Genomic DNA, 27,228 nt, shown 5'->3' on the forward strand with positions numbered 1-27,228 from the left:
TGTTGCGATCATGATTGGGATTGATTTCTTGAGATCTTTTTCTGTTAGTTCATTGTTAGCATATAGAAATGCTACTGATTTATGTATGTTTATTTTATACCCTGCAACTTTGCTGTAGCTGTTGATTGTTTCTAATAGTTTTTCTATGGATTCTTTGGGGTTTTCTATATATAAGATCATGTCATCTGCAAACAGCGAGTGTTTTACTTCTTCATTGCCTATTTGGATTCCTTTTCTTTCTTTTTCCTGCCAAATAGCTCTGGCCAAAACCTCCAGTACTATGTTGAATAAGAGTGGTGAACGTGGGCACCCTTGTCTTGTTCCTGTTCTGAGAGGGATGGGTTTCAGTTTTGTCTGTTGAGTATGATGTTGGCTGTGGGTTTGTCATATATGGCCTTTATTATGTTGAGGTACTTTCCTTCTATACCTATTTTATTGAGGGTTTTTATCATAAATGGATGTTGGATCTTGTCAAATACTTTCTCTGCATCTATTGAGATGATCATGTGGTTTTTGTTTCTCATTTTGTTAATGTAGTGAATCACATTGATTGACTTGCAGATGTTGAACCATCCCTGTGTCCCTGGTATAAATCCCACTTGATCATGGTGTATAATCTTTTTGATGTATTGCTGTATTCAGTTTGCCAAAATTTTGTTGAGGATTTTTGCATCTATGTTCATCAGCGATATTGGCCTGTAGTTTTCCTTCTTTGTGTTGTCCTTGTGAGGTTTGGGGATCAGGGTGATGTTGGCTTCGTAGAATGTATTAGGGAGTGCTCCATCTTCCTCTATTTTCTGGAATAGTTTGAGAAGGATAGGTATTAAATCTTCTTTGAATGTTTGGTAGAATTCTCCAGAGAAGCCGTCTGGTCCTGGACTCTTATTTTTGGGGAGGTTTTTGATTACTGTTTCTATTTCTTTACTTGTGATTGGTCTATTCAGATTCTCCATTTCTTCCTGATTCAGTTTGGGTAGGTTGTATGAGTCTAGGAATTTATCTATTTCTTCTAGGTTGTTCAATTTGTTGGCATATAGTTTTTCATAGTATTCTCTTACGATCCTTTGTATTTCTTCAGTAACTGTTGTGATTTCTCCTCTTTCGTTTCTAATTTTATTTATTTGAGACTTCTCTCTCTTTTTTTTTTTTTTAGTGAGTCTGGCTAAGGGTTTGTCAATTTTGTTAATTTTTTCGAAGAGCCAACTCTTTGTTTCATTGATCCTTTCTACTGTCTTTTTTGTTTCAGTATCATTTATTTCTACTCTAATTTTTATTATTTCCCTCCTTCTACTGACTTTGGGCTTTGTTTGTTCTTCTTTTTCTAATTCCATTAGGTGTCGTTTGAGGTTGTTTATGTAAGATTTTTCTTGCTTATTGAGGTGAGCCTGTATTGCAGTGAATTTCCCTCTTAGCACTACCTTTGCTGCATCCCAAATAATTTGGTACGGTGTGTTTTCATTTTCATTTGTCTCCAGATAATATTTGATTTCTTCTTTAATTTCTTCAATAATCCATTGTTTGTTCAGTAGCATGTTGTTTAGTCTCCTCATTTTTGGCCCTTTCCCAGCTTTATTCTTGTAGTTGATTTCTAGTTTCATAGCATTATGATCAGAAAAGATGCTTGATATTATTTCAACCCTCTTGAATTTATTGATGCTTGCTTTGTTTCCCAAGATATGGTCTATCCTTGAGAATGTTCCATGCGCGCTTGAGAAGAATGTGTAACCTTCTCTTTTTGGATGAAGTGTCCTATATATATCTATTAGGTCCATCTGATCTAATTTTTCATTTAATTCTATAATTTCCTTGTTGATTTTCTATCTGGATGATCTGTCCATTGGTGTTAATGGAGTGTTGAGGTCCCCTGCTATTATTGTATTGCTGTTGATGTCTCCTTTTAGTTTTGTTAATAATTTCTTTACGAATTTTGGTGCTCCTGTGTTAGGTGCGTATATATTTATAAGTGTTATGTCATCGTGATGGAGCGTCCCTTTTATCATTATATACTGCCCCTCTTTGTCTTTCTTTATCTATTTTGCTTTGAAGTCTACGTTGTCTGATATAAGTATGGCAACACCTGCTTTCTTTTGTTCATTATTAGCTTGGAGTATTGTCTTCCATCCCTTCACTTTGAGTCTGTGTTTGTCTTTGGGGCTGAGGTGTGTTTCCTGGAGGCAGCATATTGTTGGATCTTGTTCTTTGATCCATCCTGCCACTCTGTGCCTTTTGATTGGAGAGTTCAATCCATTCACATTTAGAGTGATTATTGAAACGTGGGGGCCTACTGTTGCCATTTTATCACTTGTTTTCTGGTTCTTTTGCATTTTGTCCTGATGGAGAGCTGTTACTTTGTGTTATTGTCCTTCTGCTTATCTCCTTTGTTCTGGATTTTGTAACCCCTTTCCTTTTTTTGATTTTTCAGGAATGAGGTTCTTCCTGAGCATTTCTTGAAGAGGAGGTTTTGTGGCGATGAATGCCCTTAACTTTTGTTTACCTGGGAAAGTTTTTATTTCTCCATCGTATTTGAAGGATATTTTCACTGGGTAGAGTATTCTTGGCTGCAGGTTTTTGTCCTTCAGAGTTTTGAATATTTCATTCCAATCTCTTCTAGCCTGTAAGGTCTCTCCTGAGAAATCCTGCTGATGGCCTTATGGGGTTTCCTTTGTAAGTTATTTTCTTCTGCCTGGCTGCCCTTAGTATTTTCTCTTTGTCGTTGACTTTTGCTAGTTTCACTACTATATGCCTTGGGGTTGGTCTTCTTGCGTTAATAAAGTTTGGAGATCTATTGGCTTCTGTCACATGAAGTTCCATCTCTCTTCCCAAGTTTGGAAAGTTCTCAGCTATTATTTCTTTGAACAGGCCTTCTGCCCCATTCTCCTTCTCTTCTCCCTCTGGTGTACCTATAATCCTTATGTTGCATCTCCTAATTGAGCTGGATAATTCTCAGAGAGTTTCTTCATTTCTTTTTAGTCTTTGTTCTCTCTCCTCCTCTGTCTGCAGCATTTCTATATTCCTATCCTCCAAATTGCTAATTCTGTCCTCCATATTATTGACCCTACTGGTCAGAGAGTCCAGATTTTTCTTAATCTCCTCCATTGTGTTCTTCATCTCCAGTATTTCTAACTGGTTCTTCTTTATATTGTCAAGTTCTTTTGTGACATAGCTCCTGAACTCATTGAGTTGTCTATCTGAATTCTCTTTTAGCTCGTTGAGTTTTTTCATAATGGCAGTTTTAAAATCATCGTCATTTAGGTTATAGATTTCATTATCTTTGGGATTGTTTTCTGGGTGCTTATCATTTTCCTTTTGTTCTGGAGATTTAATATATTTTTTCATTCTGCTTGATGGTGTGGATTTGTACCTCCGCATAGAGATAGAGTTTAGTCGCTGCTTCCACTTGTTGCGACTGGTGTGTGTGGGGCCAGCTGTTTAGACTGCACCAACCAGGAACCCTGTCAGCTGTTACTGACTGGACCTGGACCCCTCCTCGTAGTCACAGTGGTCCTGTGGGGTCCCTCGTCGGTTGTGGGGGCAGTCGCAAGGGGGCCTCAGGCTGCTGGTGCCTACTGCTGCAGCCCACTTAGACGCACTCCTTCCTTCTGGTCTGCAGCGGTGTTGTGGGCTTTCCCATCAGCCAGGAACAGGATCACCTATAATCGCCACTTTGTCCCTAACAGAGCCCACAAGATCACACTTGTCCACTATAGGTCCCAGCAGAGCTATGGGTATCTTCTGCAGTCTGTCGTTAGCTCACCTAGCTGTGCTGCTTTTGCCCCAGGGCCTTCCCGCCTTGCAATTGCCAGTCGGGACCTCTCCACTAGTGCTGTGCAGAGGCTTTCACTGAGGCTGCTGTAGGACACTGGAGTTCCCCCTGGGCTATGTAGCCGTTTCACCGGAGCTCCACTCTGCCCTACTCCACTCTCATGGGATCTCTGGGAGCCCCTTGCCTCGTCTGGGACACAGCCAGAGTCCGTGGGCCTGGCGGTGGCTTGTAAGCTGCTGCCTTGTGGGGAATTCTGCTCTAGGGAGCTTCCTCATGTTCCTAATGCTGGGCGGGGCCTCCCTGCCAATGGCGAGCAGAGGCCCTCCCTGCTGGGGGGGTGCGGGACCCTGGAGCGTCCCCCCGGGCTGCAGAGCCGGGTTTTGGAGCTCCACCCAGTCCCCAAGCGCGTCCACGGGAAGTCCACGCATCCCCTGCACCGACCTGTGCCCCGGAGACCATGAGCCCCGCAGCAGCTTGCAGTCTGGTGCCTTGCCGGGGGATCCACCCACCGGGAGCTTCCCTGTGTCCTGGATTCTGGGCGTGGCCTCCCTGCTAATGGCGAGCAGAGGCTTTCCCTGCTGGGGAGGTGCGAGACCCCGGAGCCTTCCCCCGCACCGCAGAGCCAGGTGCTGGAGATCCAACTGTGTCCCCAAGCATGCCTATGGGAAGTCCAGGCGCCCCCTGCACTGACCCATGCACCAGAGACCGTGAGTCTAGCCGCAGCTTGCGGTCTGGTGCCATGCCGGGCCCGCCAGGAGCTTCTCTTTGTTCTGGATTCTGGGCGGGGCCTCCCTGCTAATGGCAAGTGGAGGCCTTCCCTGCCAGTGGGTGTGGGACCCTGGGCATTCCCCCTGGGCTTAGGTGTAATCGCGGGGGGCTTGGGTAGGGCTGTTATCACCTGTTTCCACTGTCGCTCCGCTGGTGAGTGCACACTCCCGCCCTTGGTGTGTGGCAATGCTATGGGGGAGTCCGCTGGAAGAGAGCCTCCCACAGGAACTAGGCTGTCCAGGGGTTGGGGGTTGGAGAGTTTTTCACCTATTTCCACCTCCTCCCGGGGGGAAGTCTGTCCACCTTCTAATGTGGAGTAGCACGAGACTCTTAGGCGTCTTGAGATGCTATCTGGATATCCTTTGTTAATCGCTGAATGTCCAATTAGTTGTGGATTCAACGGGGCAGAGACAAAGAAGACCACTCACTCTGCCATCTTGGTCCTGCCTCTGATAGGGACATTTTAAGAAGTGAAACAGTATGTATAATAAATGACCTGTCTGTTTAAATAAATTATTTTGTTGAAAGTCCAATGGCTTTTTGGTTTGTGCTAACTAGACCTTAAATTTGGAAGACAAGTTTAAGGCCTACTTAGACCTCAATCAGTAAATATATTTTGAATGAATTAATGACCAGTTGTGTTTTTACCTGCCAGTTCCATAGATCTGAAGTAAGTTGCACCTTAATCTACCATCTTTGTGTTGACTTTTAATTCCATGATATTGTCTATCTCAGGATTTTCTATTATTGTTAAGTACTGTGTACTTCTAGATTAATTTGTCTTGTTTCTTCTAGAATGTTATCCCTTTAACATTGTGCTATCCATTTGCACTCCCTGGGTGTACTATACCCAGAGATTGCCCAGGGACATGCCACAACCAAGAACTAATGAGCACTCAGGGATAAAGGCGAATTTTTCAGTGGGGAGACCTGGAGTGGAAGTGGCGGGCTTGCAGAGAAAGTTCTGGCTTCTGACCTCTCCACTGTATACTCAGACAGGGAAGGGCACAGGACACGAAGCCGGCATCACTTTGGCAGAATGATTTCTGTGAGTCACAGAGTTGTCTCATAATGTCCAGCCTATCCTATGACCTACTTTTTCAGTCTATCTGCAAAAAAATGATGCTAACTCATTAACATCCTGGATTCTTTTTCTTCCTTTTGTTAGTCCCAGTCATCCTTGTATTCATATTGATGCAATCTGATAAAAGACAAGTTATGTTAAATTTGTGTTTTATTCTGGGTTTTTTTTCCTATCTAGTTTTATTCCTAGTGGCTTGGAAACACAAGTAGCAATATTTGTCAGAACAGAAGAAAAGAAATTGGAAAAAAAAAATGAATGATTCAGCAATGATTAGATAATTTTTCTTCCAGATGCATTCCCAGATGTGTTTCTGCTCACTGAATAACCACCTCCAAAATAAATTAGGCAGAATACTTCCTTCAAAGATGTTTACTGGCTTTATTTCATCATTTCTAATATCTTTAACTAAGTTGTTATTTTGGGTGTCCCTATGGTCTTGTTCACTATTTTATCTTTTGTCAGATTTCTTTCTGAGGTAATGAAATTCTACTCTTTTCCCTTCTTTCCCTTGCTACTTAAAATTTTTTCAAGAGAATAGGTACATATCATTAGAACAGTTATTTAGTAGAAAAACATTTACTTTTTTTTCAACATGGTATTATATTTATATTTGGAAGATTTTTACATCATGTGCTAAATACTATATTATTTGGGGACTACCCCAAATTTGATTTGTTGGTTTGAAGGCAAATACATTTTCTATTGATTTAGCTTTCCATTTTCCTTCTAGCTTGGTCAAAAGAGAAATAAATCTCTTTGTTCCTAATCTCCTTCCACCTTACATCCTTCCTTAATAATGATGGTGTTATTCCTTTCAGAAACCAAGAAGCTACCTTCCCTTAATCCTTTGTACATTTTCCCTACCTCAGTGCTTTGCTGTAAACATAAGGGTCAAATCAGATATCTATGAAGTAATATACTAATAGATAGTAGTTAATATCTAATATACTAATATCTATTATACAGATAATATACTGATAGAACCTTGATAAAAACTCAGGCCATGTAATTCCTGACCCATTATTCAACCATTGTGCTATACTTTTGGTCTAATATGCTAATAGTGAGCATTTTTCTTTCATTGACACAGTGTTTTTCACATTCCATGTGGCTTGTGTTATGTCATGATGTTGTCCCAGAAACTTAGCCAAGTATGTTGGACAGGTGTTTTTTAATCTTAATTTTATAAAGTGAATGTCAGGGTTCTGAATGGTGAAAAAGACTTGTTGAAAGCCCACAGTGAATGCATAATAGGACTAGATCCGCAGTTCCTGCTGTGTAGCAATCTACCTACCCATTCCAATGATACATACTAATTAAATGATTCTTTTTTAAAAAATTACTTCATTAAGACACGTGACCTGGTAGAATTTAAAAACCAGAGGTGTGTTGGGGCCAGCCCGGTGGCGTAGCAGTTAAGTGCGCATGTTCCGCTTCTCGGCGTCCCAGTGTTCACCGGTTCAGATCCCGGGTGTGGACATGGCACCACTGGGCGTTCACCGGTTCGGATCCCGGGTGTGGACATGGCACCACTGGGCAAGCCATGCTTTGGTAGGTGTCCCACATGTAAAGTGGAGGACGATGGGCGCAGATGTTAGCTCAGGGCTAATCTTCCTCAAAAAAAAATTTAAAAATTAAACAAACAAACGAACAAAAAAACCCCAGAGGTGGATAGCTCTAATGTGAATTATTTGAGTGAAATTCTCTTTTACATATAAATGTCATGGAAAGTTACCTTCTACTTAAACACTGAGGCAGGTACCTCTCCTTCCGTATTACCATACTTTATTGCTGCTCTTGGATTTTTTTTTCTTTTTGAGGTGACATTGGTTTATAACACTGTATAAATTTCAAGTGTACATCATTATATTTTGACTTCTGTGTAGACGACATCATGTTCACCACTGAAAGTCTAGTTACTATCCAATTTATTTTTTTATTTATCAAATTTGTGCCCAGCACTGTAATACATGCAACAATAGCATCATCAATAATAATACTTAGTATGGTATTAGTTGTAATACCAATAGCTAACACTTTTGAGTGTTTACTTTTGTGCCAAGCACTGCTATGAGCACTTTGCATATTTTCACTTATTTAATCCTCAAGACCCAAGGGTGTTGTGTAGTTTGCCCATGGTCATGCAGTTAGTGATAGCACCTTGATAAAAACTCAGGCCATGTAATTCCTGAGCCAGTATTCAACCATTGTACTATACTCTTGGCCTAATCTAAGGCATGTCACTAGGGATGGAGACAATAAGGTAGACTCAACAAATATTGGGGAGATGAAATTTACAGTATGCACTTAGAAGGGAGGATGAGGACGGTATGCATGAGTGTCACGGAGGCTCCTTGGTATCTTATCTCAAGAGATAGAAGAGGATGATATAGTTAACCAAGATAGGGCAATGAGAAGAAGGAGGAATTTGGGTGGAAAAGGTAATGAGTTTGGTTTTGGACATACTGAACTTGAAATGCCTGTGTACGAAACCCAGTGGAGAGCTCCTGTCGCTGTAGAAATTATGTATCAAGAGCCCAAAGGGAGAGGAGGGTCTAGAGACAAACGCTTAGGAGTAGTTAGCATGTGAGTCGCAGAGGTTGCTGGCTGTGTGGATGAGATCATCCACGAGGAGGAAAATGGAAGGCTAGGAACAGAAGTCTAGGGAACACCAGTGTTTGAATGACGGAAAAGGCAAAAGGACCCTGTGACAGGTTGAAAAGGCAGGGTCAGGCCGGTGTAGGAGAAGACCCAGGAGGAAATGACACCATGGAAGTCAAGGGATATTGCAGTTTTAGGAGAATGAAAATTATAAGGGTCAAATGTCAACTAGAGTTGCCTCCTGTAAGCAGGCACTGGGCTAGGTGCTCTGGGTTATATGAAAAAAAAAGTATTTTTAGATTGCTTTCTTTCCCAAATACTATACGTGTTCAAAAGCAATTGAGATGTAGTAATGTCTGATATCAGAATAAGTTTTTGTGGTCTTTTGGTGACTGCTGCGTCCCCAGTTCCTAGCACAGTGCTGAATTTGTCTTCCTTGATCTGCATATTGCTACACTGTATACATGACATCAAGGGGCACAAGCGCCAAGAAGCAGCGATAATATGTATTTGTTGAATGAATGGCATTTACTCTGAAACCATTCTCAGTCTGTTTTAATTAAAGTTTTCTTTTCATAAGCAAGAAAATCCCCTGCCTTTTGCAGAGAAACTGGTATATTTCCTTTAGTGGAGCATAATACTCTGCTTTCTTACAGATTCTGTGTTCTGTGAACCCCTACTGGCTAATAGCTAAGAATAATTATTAGGTAATATTTGTTGAGTGTATAGTATGTTGAAAGCAATGTGCTAAGTATTTTACATGGATTAACGCATTTAATTTTCTCAGTAGTGCGTACTAGATGGGAAATATTATTACCCCATTTTACAGATGAGGAGATTAAGGCAATAGAGGTTAAGTGCCTTACCCAAAGTCACTGTGCTAATGACTGGCAGAGTTCAGATTCAAGCTCCAGCCTGTGAAGCTCCAAACTTTATTCATTGCTACTATGACTAACCTTTCCAGATAGGATAATTTTTAGAAACGTTAGGGATGATCATAATTTTCTAATTAAAAATTGTGCTATACTGTTAAATAGAAAATTTTAAATTAGACATACTTTCTCCTAAAAATGTGATACATCTTTCTGTAGTCAGTATCCTTTTTGCTTTTACTCCCCATCTAGGTAGAGAGCCACTGGGTAAGGGAATGATAAAGAAGCTGTGTTTGAATGTGACCACCTGGAGAAAAAGTACAAATATCTGTAACAACGTCTTTAACTATAAACTACAGAGTTTCTCTGTGTAGTGTGTTTACAAGTACACTTTTTAAAGTAAGACACTGCACTAATGGTGATTACTCATTGCAGAGCTGTCATCCTACTTAATCTGCTGTGTTCCAAAACTTTTTAAGTCCTCATTTCCACTCGCTGTTTAGCCTTCTTTCCTAGATCCAAGTATGTTAACTCTCAAGCTCAAAGTCCTGCCTGTAAACAGCCTCAACTCCTAACACTGATCCATTTCATCATTGGCTGCTGGAACAAGGAGAAAGAGTCAGTTATCGGTCACTCTTGCTCCCCACACTCGTCCTTGTCAGCATTCTCTGATGGACATTTGCCGAGTCCTCAGTATTATATCTAGGACCTTATGTTTTTATAGAAAACCAGGAAGAAATGAAGGGAGCATGTACAGTGCATGTAATTTTGAAAGTTCTACTAAACTGCAGTAATATCTGAAAGGACCCATAACTAAGTCAGCGGCAAACAATGGGAAAAAGACTGGGTAATGTAACCATAAGTGTTTTTAAAGACTGAATCTCATATTATTGAGATCTGACCAATTTAAATTCTGGACGTAAGACCAAAAAAAGTCACTGTGAATTAATATTAATTTCAAAGGATCCAAAGTCTTACTTTTATTCACTCAATAATTGTTGATTATAGACTATATGTAGGCACTTGTTAGGTGTAGAATATTAAGAAATTAGTAAATTTGTTAACTGCATTCCAGGGACTGACTCTTTAAAATCATGGTTAATATGTATAAATGCTTCCAGCCACAATGTTTAAGTATAGTAAAACCTCAATGTTAACTCTGATATTGTGGGGAGGGGGCTTAAATGTTTATTATAGGCTTTCTATGGATAAGAAAGAAATACTGAATTACAGATCTTACATGAAAACCAATCTCCTTTCTTTAGACAATTATGCTTTACAGGTTTGATTTTGTCTATGATATAATAAAATCTACAAGTATAAGGAAAGGTTTTAACTAGATTACACACATACACGTATATGTGTATATTTATGTATGTAAAAGTTATAGTTCATTTTGTCTGCAAGTGACAAAAAAAAATAATGGCATAAAGAAAGTACAAGTTTGTTTTTCGGTCACATAAATGAAGTCCAGAGGTAGGCAGTAGGGCTGTGTATGGGTCCAGCATATCAGGGATACAGGATATAGCTTTCATCTCATGGTCCAGTATGGCTACTTGAGCTCCAGCCATCAAATTTGCATTCCAGGACCAGCCCAGTGGCATAGTGGTTAAGTTTGCTTACTCTGCTTCTGCAGCTCGGGATTCACAGGTTCAGATCCTGGGTGCAGACCTACACACCACTTGTCAAGCCAAGCTGTGGTGGCATCCCACATACAAAACAGAAGAAGATTGGCACAGATGTTAGCTCAGGGACAGTCTTCCTCAAGCAAAAAGAAGAAGATTGGCAACAGGTGCTAGTGCAGGGCCAATCTTCCTCACACATACACACACACACACACACACACACACACACACACACAAAATTTGTATTCCAGTCTGTAGGAAGGTGAGGGGCAATGGAGGATATGTGTTTCTTCTCTTTAAATACTTTCTGAAAGTCACGCATGTCACTTTGATTATATCCAGTTGATCAGAACCTAGTCACATATCTGCACTTAGCTGAAAGAGAGGCTAAGCGATGTAGTGGCTTTGTGTCCATCTGAAAGCAAAGGGCTCTGTTGGAAATGAGGGGAGGTGAGAGAGAGGGGAACAATAGTAGTCTCTGCCATGGTCTCTCCCATTTGGGCTGGTTAATGTACTGTCCTTTTTAGGAGATCCAGATGTGGCTTTCTGTGGACTGATGGCTATAAACTAAGGGGCAACCCCAAACTCCACATTTAAAATGGATTAGAAAGAAGATAATTATAATTTTTAAAATCCCCCTTTGAAAAATGAGAGAATGGGAAACACATATCAGCTGCTATTTCATGGGAATTCTCAAATCCTGCTTGGAGTAGGAATCGCGAAGACTTTCTGCGCTGGCGCTGCAGGACACCCTTTAGTAACCTCATGTGATGGGCCCTGGTTTTCCCCTGTGGGAGAAGCTCCCTAGCTGATTGTCCTCCATCACTCCTGTCCTCCATAGCCATGTTTTAGGTAGGTCTTAGGCAGCATGCTCCTCTTTGGGTTCTAATACCTGCATGCCTGCTTCCTTCTGGTGCTCGCTTGCTGCCTGGAGATTGTGTTAAGTACAGTTGCAGGCTATGCAGACCATCTTGATAGATCTTTGGCAACCCAACTCCCTCAATAACTTATTATACTCCCAGGTCTGTTTAGTTTCTTGTCAGTTCCATGAACAAGTATAGTCAAAAATCATGACTGGACATAATTTTGAACCTGGAGACTCTATCTTTTTATTTATTGGCTTCTGTCATCTGCCTTCCCCTGATGACTCCCTTGAGGCCACCTGAAACGCTTAATCCCACCGCTGCCAGAAAACGGGGCCAGTGTGTGATGGGGCACCAATTCTGTCTTCTCAGGTGGTTGTGCATTGTGCTCGGTGCTTATAATTGCGTTGCTTGGCTTTTCGAACCTGCACACCTCAAGATCACAGGATTCTCAGTCAAATTAGATTGTAATTCACAGAGAGAGATTTTCTTAACAAAGTTCTGTTTTCTTAAATCTCAGTTTGTAGCTCGCTAGCCCTAGTCTGAGTTCCTTGTTGCTAAGAGCACTAGGAAGGAGCTAGCTAATATGTAACATTCTGAATTTTTTGTAACACTTCTGCTGCTGCACACTTAGTTAACACTTGGTCTGTCTGCCAAGGTTCAGCAGGTGAATATTTGACCAAATATTTTGATAACATATACCATTAATTAGCCTTCCAGCCTGAAATATCAGTCCTTCCTACCTGCTGCCCAACTAAACTAACACCGTACTTTTAGGTTCTGTCACATCTAGTACTCCACTTTAGATAGGATTGGCTTTGGCTGTGAATGAGCAAAAATATAAAGTAATATCTCAGACAAGATAGATTTATGGTACTCTCTCACATAAAAAGAAGAAATTTAGAGGTAGTAATCTTGTGCTGCTGGGATGGTCCACATAGCAAGGACCCAGAATTCTGTCTTGTTGCTCAGCTATCCCTCAGCATGAGTTTCATGGTGACTGCTTAAAATCCATCCATCAAGTCTGCATTCCAGCCAGCAAAAAGGAGAAAGAGTGAAGAAGGGTGTACCCCTCCCTACCTTAAAAGTTATTCTCTTGTAAGTTGTACATGACAGTCCCTCTTATATCTCATTGATCAGAACATGGTCATCCCTGGCTACAAGGGAAGCTGGGAAATAAGAACTGTTTCTTCCAGGCATCTATGTGTCTAGCTAAAAATCTATTTCTATGGGAGATGGAGGGAATGGATATTGGAGGGGGCACCAACAGTTTCTGCTGTTACATGTGCTTTTTAAAAAATTTTCATGTTACAGTTTGATAACTGCCCCTAAAAAAAATGAATTTGTAATCATAATTTTAAGTGTTTACTTCTAAGCATCTAATTGTTTTCTCTGGGGTATCATACCTGGTTTTGCACATGAGCCAGTTGATACTCTATTTTTTATTGTTGCTAGGGGTGATGGTGGTTTCATTTTTTTAAAACTTATATCTACTGTAACAACCTGACAAACTAATATTTTGGCATATTATCAGTTGTCCATTTTGAGTGATTATCAGAAAATACCATTTGATGAAAGACTTAAGGAAATTTAACTTCTAGGGTTTTTTTCTTCTAATATCAAACAAGAATCAGTGTTATCTCACTTTTTTCTTGTCCTCGATTTCCTTTTTGTAGCCTGTATGTAGCAATTGCCTCAGCCTCTTGGTGAGTGCCTTTTGTGCTTCTCTACCATCTAGGGCATATCCTTCCATTGGCTGCTTCCATCACACTAGATCAAAAAATAGATACAAAGTCTTAGTATATTTCTTGTGCTACTATCTCCAATCCAAGACACCAGTACCTTAGAGCTGGCATGCTGCCAGAATTACTAAATAGTTTCATGTTATAAAACAAAAGAGATGGAGAGGAGAAAATAACATTTTTCTTTTATTTGTCTTTTCAAGCTTATTTCCGATCCAGTGTTTCCTCTGATTTGTAGGGGGTTGCTTGCATGATGTGCTTTTGCTTTTATTTATTTTAGGTGTCTTAAATTCCTAAAGGAATTTTCTCCTTATACTCTAATCTATTTTGATCAATGAAATCTGTGGTTTCTTGTGAATAGTGTTTAAAGTGAAGAGATTTCTCTTCCCTTAATTATTATTTAGAGCAAATTGTTTTTAGTCTAACCATGTAAATAAGACGAAGCATCAAACTCCTTTTAGAAAATACTGTTTTAATTCAGCTGTCCAATAATGACTCTTTTTCATATACTTTTCCTAATTTATTGTGATTCAATCTTTTAATTGCACTGTTGGAAAAATGTATTATTCTTTTCAGGTTTTTTTCATGAAAAATTTTATTTCATTGTCCAGTTTGTTCAAACTCTTATCAACTGTTCTAATTGGGTTTCATTCTTTTTTCTCCTTTTTAAATGATTTGTGCTTTCAAGAATCATGATATAATTAAATTTTTAAAGAGTATTTTTCTACTTATAAAAACATTACATTCCATCTTGAAAACTTTTATAGTATAATTCCCTGAATTTTACTTCAATGATAAAAGAAACTAATTTTGTTGGAAAACATTTTAGAACTTTAAGAATCTCAGTATATGGGAGCTTTTAAAAAAAACTATTGATTAAATTGTAGTAAATTCTAAAACAATGTATCTTGTACATAAAAGATAAATTTTCCTTTCCTGTGGGCTAAAGTAAATCTCCATGTTTTTCCAAATAAAAAACAAAAATATGCAAACAGCATTAGAATAAAAATATTTAGCCTTAGAGTCATGACTTTTTGTATATATATTAATACTGTCTTCAAGTAATAATTATATTAATTACTAATATTTATTGAGTACTTAAAATGTCCCAGTCACTATTGAGATTGGTTTGTGTACATAAACCCACTTAATTCTTTTTTTTTGTTTTTTGTATTTGCAATGGCTTATTATTATTATTACCACTGATCCCTACGTTACTTAGGGTGGCTCCTGCCTGGCCCGCTGTGAAGATCTGCTCCCCCCCCCCCCGCCCCATTTCCCGCACACATATATCTATCTGACTGGCGCTTGAATGAGAATTCTCCACTTGGATGTTCCTTAAGCACTCAGACCCCACCTTAAGCACTGACTCTTCCTGCCATCCTCTTTATCTTAGTAAAAGGTCCCACTATCCACCCAACCTAATCAGAACCACAGTTTTTTTGGACTTCCCTGTCACTTTCTCCCACCGAATCTAATCTGCCACCAGGTCCCATGAGTTTCATCTTCCAAATAGCTGCTGTCTGCCTTCTCATCCCCATTGTCACTGACCTCATTAAGGAAGTTCTCTTGAATCATGTTGCCTCCTAAATCCTTTCGCTAACCCAGGCTCGCTCCCTCCAATCCACCTTTTACTTCATTGCCAGAAATGTTCTTTAAAAATACAAACCTTGTATTTCTTTGATCAAAATTCTTCCATAGCTCCCCATTGCCTTCAGTACAAGAAACAATAACAAGAGGAATTATACTACCTACCACTTACTGATTTGTGCCAGCTGCCAGGAATTGTGCAAAGTAGTTTACACTTGAAATCTCCTTATAGTTCATCTGCATTATGGTACTTAGCATATTGTTCTGCATTGGTGCATGCGCCTCCACACAGAGACTACCCCCTCGCACATATCTTCATGAGTCTTTTCATGTGTGTATCTTTAGCACCTACTACAGTGCCTAAAACAAAACCCATTACATTTTTATTGAATGAAGGATTGCTGTTGTTGTTAGCATAGAACTAGCTTGTGTTGTAGGATGTAGAGATTTCAGAATCCTGTAAAAAAGCTCACAAGAAGGACAACAAAGGCTTTACTGGCTTGGGCAGATACTAGTCCTAGGTCAAGGGAGCCAAAAGTCTTGTTAGCCAGGGCAGCTGCCTCTTTCAAGTCCTTAGGACTGCATCATCACCTAAATGCAGCAGGACCCACAGAGGGGGCAAAAATGACTCTCTCTCTGGTTTGCTTCAGTTCATACAGCGTTCTACTGGCAGCCTCACGCTTACATGCACCATGTTTTAAGGCAACATCATTGTATTCTGTGGGAAATGTCCTTGGAAAGTCCATTGCCTTCCTAGCTGTGGTTTGTCTCATTCTTCGCTGCTGACCTTCTTCACTGAAAGACAGTGATTTCATTATTATTATTGTAAAATAGCTCGTTCTTCCAAGCTATTTTATGTTTCTTGAAAGATCGCCCTTCACACAGCTTGGTATCCCTATGTTTAGCACCAAAAGCTGTTCTTCTTATGTCCCTCTCATGGGTGTTTAATTTAAAATATATAAAATTTAATTTAATCCCTCCGTTTCTGAGATGTTTTAAAGGATGTAAACTGAGGTTACAAACACTTTTAGGTCAGGTTACCAATAGGAATTTGACATTTATATGAATAAGAATAATATCAAGACTTAGCAAAGCTAATATAGAACTGCAAAGGCTATCAAGCTCTATGCTTGAGGCCATGAATTGATTGCCAGCAGGGGTCAAACAGGAGTCTCTGCTTTTTCTGTACGGTCTCCCTTGGGGAAGCCATTGTAGTATTTGATGCACCCGCAGAAAGGGCAGAGTGGATTTACACCTTCTACAAACAAATTGCTGGAATAGTCACCTCTTAAGAGAGTTGTGGATTAATAGTACGTCGTCTTTAGACAGCTAAACATAGAGCCCAATATTATTTTTCGAGAAATAATAGCAAGCCAAGGGAAATAAATCTAATAATTTAGTCAAGTATACGTGGAGAGGCTCTGTTTGGTCCACACTGTATGTTTCAAGACAGGGTTCCATATTTGTTTTTTGCTGTAAGAGCTGCTGAGAAAAATAAAGAAAAGTTGATTCCAAGTGAACTAATTTGGTGCAAATTACTTAAAACAAAGTGCTAAAACCAAAATTTATCTTCAAAGTGTAAATATGTATATGTTGCAATTTTTGCTGGTCTATTTATTTCATGTCACCTTTGTATTCTTATAAAAATGAAGTCCCCGTATGTTATTAAGTATTGGAATAAGCTTCTATCTAGGTAGTATAAATTATATTTAAATATAAAATGGAAAGATTGCCTACCCTTCTGCAATTATGACATTGGGTGCTTTTGATAAAGATTAACTCTTGGGTCAAGCAAAGCTTTAATGGCCTAAAATTGAATGCTACAAGTTTGTACATTATTATTTTGTTTCCAGTCATTGCTTGTTATTACTTAGTATGTTGAGGTTTTTCTTTGTTAATGTAGGCAGTGAACTCTTTTTGTTGTACATTCTCTCACAGGTATTTAAATATGGTCGTATTCACATATAAACTAGGTTTGTTTTCTTAGTGGCAAAAGGGAAGTTATACCTAGCCTACCTTATTTTCTCTTTTGCTTTATCATCCATCATATGCCTGATTTGTTAGATTTTTTTTAAGTAATTGGTTTCTATTGTCCTCATCATTGAGTTATTCATATTTTCTCTTTTCTCTCTCTTATTTTTAAGAAAAACTATTTGTGCAGGTGGCCATTTGTTGCAACACTGCAAATGTATTACATTTTTTTCCTAATTAAGATACCATGTGGTATTCCTTCTACTGCTGTGTACAGAATTAGAGTTCATAAAGAAGTTTTGTTTTGCGTTAAAAAATAGACTGGAGGCTAGATAGCATAAATATTAGTGATTTAGGCTATGATTAGATATATGAAATTTAAATAACACCTTTGCTAGAAGCCTTAGAAGTGACTTTGGTAGCAGTAGCCTGTGATCCTGCTGTTGTGAATGATTAACTGCTGTCTGTGTGGTGTGCATTACAGTGATTGGTTTTTTTTAAGTTTTTCTTAATTAATTGGATGTCCGTAGGAATCATCATCCATACAGAAGTCAGCAAAATAGAAGCTATTTAAGCCTATCCTTCAAAATGGTTCATATGCCAGCAGGCCACTAGGAGATGCTAAATAACAATGAGGACATTTAATTCACTTGTTTCAATTAGCATTGAAGAAGAATCTTAAAAGCTGCTCTAGCTTAATTTTGACCTTTTTACCATTTTTCAAAGCATTGTATTTATGCAGTGGCCATTATCTCATTTTTTTCCCCTTTTATCCAATAAATATTTTATCTCCAAAGTAAAAATGCTTCTCTAACACCAGTATCCTAAATGATACTGTTTAGAAATTTTAGAAACTGTGGTACTAACTTTATTAGACACAGATGTTTCTTTCTCTTTTCTGTTTGTTTCACTCTTTTCTCCAAAAAAAAAGAAAAAAAAATTAAGGGATAAAATATGGGATTTTTGCCATTTCATTAATATAGTCATGAACATGTGAAGATTAGAAGCTTGGAAATCAGTCTGTCTTCTCTTGTTTTCAGCCAAAACCCAGAGAAGTTAATTTTTTTTTTCTGTTTCACATATATTTAATAGCCAGGTCAGTCTCTGGTTTTCCTTGGCACCACCTGGCTGCCATAAAAGGCTCATTCTCTCAAAATGTCAGACAGAAATATATAAGTTGCTTCTCTCAAAATGTCAGACAGAATTATATAAGTTGCTTCTAATGGAGACAGCCCCATATCTTCAACTACTTTTTGCTGTTTTTGACAGAAAGGAATTCTAGCAGATTCATAGATCTTATGATGTAAAAGAAAAAAAAAGAAAAGAAAAAAAGAAAAAACAAGAGCCAAAGAAAAAGAATGCTAAAGTTAAGGGTCTTATGAACCCAGCCACTGTGGTAGAGATAGTCAAGTGAGGTGCTGTCCTAATTTTCTTCCAAGCAAGAACTTTTGTGTGGGAGTAATCAAAATCAGAATATTGATGACAGAGAATTTAATTTAACCAGTAATTGAGAGCACAGGTGTAGGGTCAGATAAACTAGGTTTAAATGCTGTCTATCTTTGTGATATTGACCAAGTTACTTAACCTCTCTGACCTTGATTTTCTTATCTGTAAAATGAGGACAATAATACCCTTTTTTTAAGGTTGTTGTGAGAATTAAATGAAATAATTTGCATTAAGATCGGCTTAGTACAGTGCTTGGTAAGCACTCATTAAATGATTGCTACTACTTTTTTTTATAATAATAACCACAACAGAAACAGCAACAATGCAGAACACAGACATTAAGTGATACCTAAAAAATAAAGAAAAAAATCTGTTACGTGATAGGGGGAAGCCAATGCACATGGCCTATTTAATCTAAAATACACAAAAAGTCAATATGGAGGAAGAAAAACACATTGAAAGTATTTTTTCTGTTTAATTTTCTTTCTACAAATTTTTATAAAATGTGCCATTGGGTTAAAAGTATAGTTTAGTTAGAACTCATCCTAAAGATTGAGTAAGCAGGGTGAATATGCATCAGTTACATATTAATCAAAGCCCACTAATGTCTGAGAATGATGCCATCATTTAGGGTCATCAGGATTGAAATTAGATGTGTTTTTTCAGGCCTAGAGTTCTCATCACCATTTCTAGATCTTTCTTCCTTTGTTCACTCCACACCCTAATTCAGCTCCCGGTAGTGCCAGTCCTCCAAACATTTCAGTCCTTCCTCTTCCGTGTAAACCTTTGCTTTCCTGGAACACCCCACAGTCCGTGTCACTGGTGGTCAATTTTGTTTGAGGTCATTCCTTTTGAAGTGGTCTTGGTTGATAAGTGCCTGCAAACTTCTTTTGTAAATAAAATTTGCATTTGGCTGGCGTCTTTAATATCATAAAGGAAAATAAGAGAGAACAGAGATTAGGTTAGGAACTCTGAAGGGCCAATATGCAAAACATTTTTGTTCAGGAAGAAATTTCAGCACCTGTTGCCCCTGAGCACAAGTTGTATGTTTTTGTAATGGACCCACCAATACATTTAGAAAAGCTACCAGTATATGGATGATACTGACACCCAGCACTGCCTCCCCTTTTCTAGGTCCCCAGGTAATACAATTGAGTTGCATTTAAAATCAGAATGAGTTCTCTGATCTCTGGATAGTGCAAAACACTTTCTTGTTCCACTATTTGTTTAAAAGTACATACTTAAAAATATCGTCTAAAGTTGTTCCACAGGTTCATGCCTAGTGCCAGAGTTAATTTTGAGCATTATTTACAGGGGGTAAATTATCTTGAAGACTCTCATGGCCTGGCCACTGCCCAGAGTGCTGGGAGATGTAATCTGTTTCAGTTAATTCTAAACAATAGATTGTGGCGGGAACTTGGGTAAGCGGCGGGTTGACTGCACCCAAACTGTTGATTTAAGTTGTCAAGAGGGCTTGACTCATGTTTCCATCTGACACCCGTTTGGTCAGCTGGCGTAGCTGTGAACCATTACCAGTAAACTATGCTGCTTTTGTGTGTGAGGAGGGGAAGGGATGACCCCTCTGGTCGCATTCCCCCTTCTCCTGCTCACTGCAGCCTTCACAGCGTGGCTGGGATGCTCTTTCTGACTTTTGCTGTGCTCAGGTTTCAGATCCTTCATACCACTCATGCCCATCATTGGTTATCTAGCCACATGCCTGTTCCCTCAGGCTGCCAGTATACTGTGTGCTTTGTATAATTTCTATTTATTTCTAATTTTGTTGGTGATGTTTAATAATAAGTGCATTAGTAGTCATACTATCATACTCCACATCTGTATAGCACTTGATGATTTTCAAAGGGAACTCATATCTGTCCCATATATTTTAGTCTAGGGCAGGGCAGGAATTATATTGCATCAGCATTAATCATCCTTGTTACCTCTTGATTAGATCATTCAGGTTAAACTCTGGTTTGGAAAAGTGATCTAAGGTTGAAAGCATGAGGATAAATAGCAAAACATTAGCAGTTTGTTTAATATGAGGGTTTTTTTTTTTAAGTTTGAAGGTAAGTGTTCCTCACCTCTTAATTCAATTGTTTTTCTACCATTAACCTTGGAAAATAAGTAGTAGCAATTTAAAATTTAGACACATACACAAATGGAAACTTGTTACCCCTTGGATCCCAGTTTAAATTTATTTACTCTGAGATGATTTAAAGCCCATATATGGGTATGTTTGTTTCAGTAGGTCCAGTGAAAGGATAGCTTAAATTAGTGGTGAGGTACTGTGAGGAACTGAGCCACAAAGGGTGATCCAAGGTGACTGTAACCTCACACGCTCCTGTTAGTACCTGGCTCTGAGCCTCAGGAAACTTCGAGGGCAGTGTTTTGATATGGATTGCCTTTGTGTTCTTTCTGTAAATTAGTTTTTGGTATGGAAAGCCAGAAAGCTCAAGCCCTTTAAATACATAAGTCAAGTGATTTTCTTCTTCCATATCAAACTTCGTACCCTAGTCTCTTTCCTGTTGTAATTTTTAAAGTCTCCAAATCATTTAAGTGATTTGCCTCTCAGTTTTAGATCGTTCCATTTTCTAATGGCTAGAATTTTGTCTTCTAGAGAACGTCTGCTAAAGTTTCTCTGGTTTTTGTCTTACTTTCCAGTATAGTTTCCATTTATCTTAAAAGAGAATGCAAATTTTCACCAATAGAAACAATAAACAGAATGGCACAACATATTTTTACTTACCATAGATCATATCCATTTAGCTTTTCCATGGCAAAATGGGAACAGATCCATCATGGCCCTTTCATCATTTTCTAGTATGTCATTCACTTTAATGGGGTACGTTAGTTACTCACATGGTGTGACGTGGGAAAGGAAAGTTAGAGTTGTTTTTATTTGATTTACATAATGTCTTCAAATGAGGGGAAACTGTCCTCAGTTGAAGAATGTTTCATGAATTTTAGTGTATGGCATTTCCTTTTATATTAATTTGTAAATAAATACGCAATAGGGATAGTAAAATGGCAAGACTTAGTTATGTTTTAGCCAAAAAAATAATGATATACAGTTATGCATCACTTAACAACAAGGATACATTCTGAGAAATGTGTCGTTAGGTGATTTCATCATTGTGCGAACATCATAGACTGTACTTACACAACTCTAGATGGTATAGACTACTACATACCTAGGCTATGTGCTACTAACCTTATGGGGCCCCTGTCACCTATGCAGTTCGTCATTGACCGAAACGTGGCTATGTGGCACATCTCTGTACCTACTTTCTTATGTTTATATCTGCTAGTTTATACTTTACTATTACGAAATGAGGATTAACTTCAGAGATGAGTTAATAAAAATATCAACAGTAGAAGCAATTTTCTTTCCTAGGACGAAATATAGAACAGTTGAATAGTTGATGTGAGCCTGGGTATTTTTAACATATTAAAATTATTTATTTATTTATACCTCCACTTAGGAAGTGACTAGTTTATAGAGAAACATGAGATACTGAATTTTTTAAAATGCAGATGGAGAAATCAAGAGAAAGGAGAAAAATGATGTAAGAAAATTAAGATGATGCCAATGGTAAGGTTACTATCAAAAATATATGTCCTCCAATCTCATACACTTATTAGACTTGGAGTGCATATTTGACCACAAGCTTTCTAGAAGCCAGTGCAAAGAGAGAAATATTGTCAGTTACATGATTTACACAAAGTCTATAAAATTAAAATTAATGCCTGTGCTTAGGAACACAGCTATTCCTATCATTGAGACTAAAGCAAAAATTCTTCCTGTGACCCCTCTTGAAACATACCATGTTCTCGTCAGTGGCACAAGGGAGCTATTTTCCTTTCTTCCTCATTGTAGGTGAGAGAATGCCAAGTCACTTTCAGAAAAAGTTTGAGTATAATATTTTCTCACTGTCAGGCTTAATATAAGAATAAACTTAGAGCATCTAGAAGAGTGGATGGACTCCACATCCTTTCAACCAGTCCTCTGCTGTTTCTCACAACTGTCTCTTTCATGAATAATTGGGTAGCAGAAAATCTGACTTTTTATTATCTGAACATTACATAGACTAAAGATGTATTTTGTTGCCAATTGAAGACAGATCCACAGGATTAAAAAATTACTTCTCTGATATAACTTTAATCCTTATAAAGTTGATGTGAACAAAATCATTTTAAAATTGATCCTGGTTGTCACTTGTACAGTCAGTCACCACATCCTTTCCCCTTCCCAGAATTCTTTTTGCTTTTTGGATTATAAAGATGGGCTAAGATAGTATCTTTAATCAGTGTAATTAATAGTCAAACGCTTTTTCTGATTAAGCATGCTCTTCTCTGTATGCTTTTCTGTGTTTTCAGTTCTTCTTAAAGGCATGCTTGTCTGCTCTGGTTCTTTGTTTTGATTTGGTTTTGCTTTTCTTAAAAATTATTTTATTGAGATGCTATTGGCTTCTAACATTGTGTAAATTTCAGGTGTACATTATTATATGTCAGTTTCTGTATAGACTACATCATGCTCACCACCACTGTCTAGTTTTTATGTGTGACCATACATATATGCCCCTTTACCCCTTTCACCCTCCACCTACCCTCTTCCCCTCTGGTAACCACTCATCTGTTCTCCTTATTCATGTGTTTGTTTATCTTCTACATGAGTGAAATCACACAGTGTTTGTCTTTCTCTGTCTGACTTATTTTGCTTAGCGTAATACCTTCAAGGTCCATTCATGTTGTTGCAAATGGGACAATTTTGTCTTTTTTTTATGGCTGAGTGGTATTTCATTGTGTATATGTATACCACGTCTTCTTTATCTGTTCATCCATAGATGGGCACTTTGGTTGCTTCCACATCTTAGCTATTGTAAATAATGTTTCGATGAACATAGGGATGCATATACATCTCTTTGAATTGTTGATTTCATGTTCTTTGGATAAATACCCATTAGTGGGATAGCTGGATCATACAGTAATTCTACTTTTAACTTTTTGAGAAATCTCCATACTGTTTTTCATAGTGGCTGCACCAGTTTGCCTTCCCACTAGTAGTGTATAAGGATTCCCTTTTCTCCACATCCTCTTCCTCTTCAACATTTGTTATTTCTTGTCTTGTTAATTATAGCCATGCTGACAGGGGTCAGGTGAAATCTCATTTTAGTTTTGATTTGCATTTCCCTAATAATGAGTGATGTTGAACATCTTTTTATGTGCCTGTTGGCCATCTGTATGTCTTCTTTGGAAAAATGTCTGTTCATATTCTCTGCTCATTTTCTCATCAGGTTGGTTGTTTTCTCGTTGTTGAGTTATCTATTTTGGAAAGTAACATCTTGTTGGATATATGGTTTGCAAATATTTTCTCCCAGTCGGTGGGTTGTCTTTTCATTTTGTCCGTGGTTTCCTCTGCCTTGCAAAAGCTTTTTAGTCTGGTGTAGTCACATTTGTTTATTTTTTCTTGCTTCTTTTCCTTAGTACACATGGTATTCGAAAAGATAATGCTAAGACTGATGTCAAAGAGTGTACTGCCTATATTTTCTTCTAGGAGTTGTGTGGTTTCAGGTCTTACCTTCAGTCTTTAATCCATTTTAAGTTAACTTTTGTGTGTGGTGTAAGGTAATGGTCTACTTTCATTCTTTTCTTTTTTTAATTTTACTTTATTTTAAAACCAGAAGAAAAAAATGAATATGATAGTAATGAATAAAATGATAATGAAGGCAGCCTAGATTATGTTTGTTTTTGTACCAAGAAGATTGTAAAAAAACAAAGTTCTTGGGGCCAGCCCGGTGGTGCAGCAGTTAAGGTCATACATTCCGCTTCTTGGCGGCCCAGGGTTTGCCAGTTCGGATCCAGGGTGTGGACATGGCACCGCTTGGCAAAAGCCATGCTGTGGTAGGCATCCCACATATAAAGTAGAGGAAGATGGGCATGGATGTTATCTCAGGGCCAGTCTTCCTCAGGAAAAAGAGGAGGATTGGCAGTAGTTAGCTCAGGGCTAATCTTCCTCAAAAAAAAAATTATATTTGAATGGAGAAAAGGGCCTGTGAAAGCAGAAATGCCCAGCACCCATGACAATCACGGTGTGGCCAGGCCCTGACAGCTTCAGCTTTCCGGACAGAGGGCAGTGTTGATAGAGGTGGACGTGGATGAAGCCCTCACTCCACCTGCCCCCTCTGCCCCGCTCACACTGTCTCCTCACACTGTTTCCAGGACACAGATTTGTGGGAGGAATTGTTGTGTAAAGTCTTTAGCGTATCTATATGCACGTGCGGCCGTCTAACTGTTTGGGAGAAGTATCAGGGGGTGAGAAGTGAAATCCAGCCTCTTTACACTTATTCTTATGGAAGTGATTTCTGTTTATCTATTTCTTGCTATAAGTTGCATTTTCCTGGAGCACAGAAGAGCAGGACTCCTCGGGGAGGCTGTCACAGAGCAGTAACCCTCGGGCAGGCTCTTGGAGGATGAAGAGTTTTTCCAAGTGGATGGGTATGGAGTCTGACACTACTTTCATTCTTTTGCATGTGGCTGTCCAGTTTTCCCAAGACCGTTTATTGAAGAGATTTTCCTTTCTCCGTTGTGTGTTCTTGGCTCCTTTGTGGAAGATTAGCTGTCCGTAGATGTGTGGTTTTATTTCTGGGCTTTCAATTCTGTTCCATTGATCTGTATATGTTTTTGTGCCAGTACCATGCTGTTTTGATTGCTATAGCTTTGTAGTATGTTTTGAAGTCAGGGATTTTGATGCCTCCAGCTTTGTTCATTTTTCTCAGGATTGCTTTGGCTATTCAGGGTCTTTTGTTGTTCCATGTAAATTTTAGGATTCTTTGTTCTGTTTCCAAGAGGAATGTCTTTGGGCTTCTGATTGGGATTGCATTGAATCTGTAGATTGCTTTAGGTAATATGAACGTTTTAACTATGTTTATTCTTCCAATCCATGAGCATGTGATATCTTTCCATTTCTTTATGTGTTTTTTGATTTCTTTCAAAAATGTCTTATAGTTTTCAGTGTATAGGTTAAATTTATTGGTTAAATTTATTCCTAGATATTTTATTCTTTTTGTTGTAGCCATAAATGGGATTGTATTCTTGACTTCTGTTTCTGCCAGTTCTTTATTGTTGTATAGAAATGCAACTGATTTTCGTATGTTGATTTTGTACCCTGCAACTTTACTGTAGTTGTTGATTATTTCCAATAGCTTTCTCGTGGAGTCTTTAGAGTTTTCTATATATAGAATCATGTCATCTTCAAATAGCTAGAGTTTCACTTCTTTTTTGCCAATTTGGATCCCTTGTATTTCTGTTTCTTGTCTAATTGATCTGGCCAAAACTTCCCTTACTATGTTGAATAAGAGTAGCAAGAGTGGGCACCCTTATCTTGTTCCTCTTCTCAGAGGAATGGCTTTCAGTTTTTCACCAGTAAGTGTGATGTTCACTGTGAGTTTGTCATATATGGCCTTTATTATGTTGAGGTACTTTCCCTCTATACCCATTTTATCCAGAGTTTTTTATCATAAACAGATGTTGGATCATGTCACATGCTTTCTCTGCATCTATTGAGACGATCATGTGATTTTTATTCCTTAGTTTGTTAATGTGGTGTATCACATTGATTGATTTCCGGATGTTGGACCATCCCTGCATCCCTGCAATAAATCCCTCTTGATCATGGTGTATGATCTTTTTAATGTATTGTTGTATTCGATTTACTAATATTTTGTTGAGAATTTTTGCATATATGTTCATAAACAATTTTGGCTTGTAATTTTCCCTTTTTGTGTTGTCCTTGACTGGTTTTGTTATCAGGGTAATGTTAGCCAGGTAGAATGAGTTAGGAAGCATCCTGTCTTCTTCAATATTTTGGAATAGTTCGAGAATGGTAGGTGCTAAATCTTCTTTGAATGTTTGGTAGAGGTCACCAGAGAAGCCATCTGGTCCTGGACTTTTATTTATTTTTGTTGTGTGAATTCAAATAAATGCAAAGGTAAATGAATATTCCTACTTTTCTTCCTTTGGAACTTTCAGGCCACCCCTTCTGATATAAATTTTAGTTTGTTTATTTGGCCATAGGAAGGTAATGAGCAATGAAATGAAGATGAAGAAAAAGAATTCAAACTGTTATTTTCTGTAGGCCCTGGAAACTAAAGTTCTTAGGGCATTCTTTGAATAAATGCTCTAATAATTTTAAGTGCTCTAATCATTTTCTTTGAAATACATAAATAGTAAAGTGATTTTATAAACCCCTGCTCCTATTTCTAGCTGCAAAGAAATTTATCGAGAGAAAGAAAGCTTCACTCCAAACTTCCCTGACAGCTTGCTCATTCACCTGCTTGTTTTCTGTTGGTTTATATTATAGATGTGGAACAACTTAATAGGAAAAAAAGAATACAGTGAAAGTTAAATTTCCGCTATTTATGTTGTTCTCCGAATTTACAGCTGAACACCTGTGAACTTATATTCATTTCTCTCTCATCCTTATTTTGAGTACACATTTCTAGGATTCAGTGTTGTCCGTATATTTATAGTTTTTAGAAGTTATGTAACATTTTATTGAGTTTGCATTCCCTTCTTTGCTTAGTTATTCCTCATTTTTAAACATTTGGATTGTTTTCAGTTTCTAACTATCATGTAAAGAGATGTCTAAGAATTTCCTTTCCTTTTTTTTTTACGTGGAGGCCTTAGAAGCAAATTAAAATTCGTCGTTACATCAAATATATTAATGTTAGATAATACAAAACTGTGGTACATATACTTGCATTTTTCTGCAACTGTTTTGTAGGTTCACTGTAAGCCCATTATATATCCTTGTATATTCAAAATGCTCCATATGATTTTGCTCATTTTGTGGGATTCTTTTGAAATAGGCCTTGAACTCATTTATTTGAGGGTCAAGAAGTAGT

At 38.2% G+C, this 27,228-nt stretch overlaps 1 protein-coding gene across 13 annotated transcripts in view; it reads left to right on the top strand.

Annotated features, from left to right (window-relative positions):
- The window catches only part of CDKAL1 (CDK5 regulatory subunit associated protein 1 like 1), a 610,319-nt gene that overhangs the window by 393,190 nt on the left and 189,901 nt on the right, over positions 1-27,228 (top strand). The window lies entirely within an intron of this gene.

Source organism: Equus caballus, chromosome 20 (assembly GCF_041296265.1).
Source record: "Equus caballus isolate H_3958 breed thoroughbred chromosome 20, TB-T2T, whole genome shotgun sequence".
Lineage (NCBI taxonomy): Eukaryota > Metazoa > Chordata > Mammalia > Perissodactyla > Equidae > Equus > Equus caballus.